Here is a 1,781-nt window from a genome sequence, read left to right as displayed (position 1 = left end):
GAACATGAAAATGAAATGGGAGTATACTAAATTGGTCAAGCCAAAATGCGAAAATCAGAAACTCTGACTACACCATTGGTGCTGACCCAAGTTTTAGACTCATTGTTCAGTAAAATAATTTCTTTATGATATAACCCCATGTTATTAAAGGTTTACATTAGTTCAATTACAAGTATATCTGATATACTATTTATAGTGATAATCAAGATAAAAACATGTATTGAAGAATGTTGCTTGAAATTATAGCATATTTTACTCTGACTTCTTGAAAGACAGCATCTTTACTAGAAATTTAAAACTCCATATTCATCCAAAAGATGAACCATGGCTAGTTATAAAATACCTGAAATGCTTTCAGATGCTTTGCTTTTTAAAAACAATTTCTATGAGTTTCTTGCTATGGTAGCACAACTTAAGCAAACATTCAAATATTTTAGTTTATTGCTTCTTGGCCTTTTGGCTAAGATCAATTTTAGTATCTGTTCTTATCAGTTTAATATCTGATAAACTCTGGGAGTTGGTGATGGACAGGGAGGCCTGGTATGCTGCAGTCCATAGGTTCACAAAGAGTTGGTCACGACTGAGGGAATGAACAGAAATGAGCTGAACTGAATGTCCTCTATCTGAGAACAACAAATTAAATGGATTTTTGGAGCAGGAAGTTGGAATAGAGGCTTGCTCAGACAAATACTTTTCTGTGCAAACTCTTCTTGGTCCACTGGAGAATTCTAGTGTTAGACTGCTAGCTAAAAGTGAAAGTGTTAGTGGCTCAATCATGCCCAACTCTTTATGACCCAATGGACTGTAGCCCGCCAGGCTCTTCTGTCCATGGAATTCTCCAGGCAAGAATACTGGAGTGGGTTGCCATGCACTTCTTCAGGGAATCTTGCCAACCCAGGCATTGAACTCAGGGCTCCTGCATTGCAGGCAGATTCTTTACTGTCTGAGCCACCTGGGAAAAGCCTTAGCTAGCTAGTGAAGTGAAAGTCACTCAGTCATTTCCAACTCTTTGCGACCTCATGGACTATATAGTCCATGGAATTCTCTAGGCCAGAATACTGGAGTGGGTAGCCTTTCCCTTCTCTAGGGGATCTTCCCAACACAGGGGTTGAACCCAGTTCTCCTGCATTGCAGGCAGTTCTTTGCCAGCTGAGCCACAAGGGAAGCTAGCTAAGCACCTAGCTAAAATCCTCAGAGGTCAATGGACTTCAAACCTGATTATTATCCCATCAGTAACAGAAAATAGCTTTTTACATCTTCATTTAAACAGGTAGACTACTATAATCATGGTTCCGAAATGCTTTACTGTCTCATTAAATTAACAGTTTCCCACAGACTTTCGGTCTCTGGTTTTGGGGTTGAGATGGTAGGAAAAGAGCATTTAAAAGTCCTTTGCTCCTCATGTTGAAAACTGAAACTTTTATTTGTACCTCTTTATTTTTACTTTTAGCAAGCAATCCTTTATTTCTCCCTTGTTGGCTTTCTATGGCAAGACCTAAGTAAGAATAAATTGGAGTTAACCTAAGTTTTCTTTTAATCGAAAGTAAATCTGATATCTTAAAATATAGGTGGATATACCCTAATGAGTATTTCATGAGTATTTGGAGTCTTTCTTATCAAAAGACATTTTATTAACAATCTATTTTTCTTATGTTTGTGATGAGACAGTATGCTGTATTGAGTTGACTTAAACAATGTAGTCAGAAAAGCTGTCCTCAAATCTTACTGTTAGTAATATTTTAATAGAGAACTTGAGGAATCATTAAAAAAAAAAAGTATGT

At 37.1% G+C, this 1,781-nt stretch overlaps 1 pseudogene; it reads left to right on the top strand.

The window, feature by feature from the left end:
• Positions 1-440: 440 nt before the first annotated feature.
• Positions 441-731, top strand: LOC120860129 (annotated as a pseudogene).
• Positions 732-1,781: the final 1,050 nt, after the last annotated feature.

This window comes from Oryx dammah, unplaced genomic scaffold (genome assembly GCF_014754425.2).
Source record: "Oryx dammah isolate SB20612 unplaced genomic scaffold, SCBI_Odam_1.1 HiC_scaffold_2, whole genome shotgun sequence".
Taxonomy (NCBI): Eukaryota; Metazoa; Chordata; class Mammalia; order Artiodactyla; family Bovidae; genus Oryx; species Oryx dammah.
The sequence above is the reverse complement of the archived record's forward strand: the minus strand, read 5'-3'. Positions and strand labels throughout refer to the sequence as shown.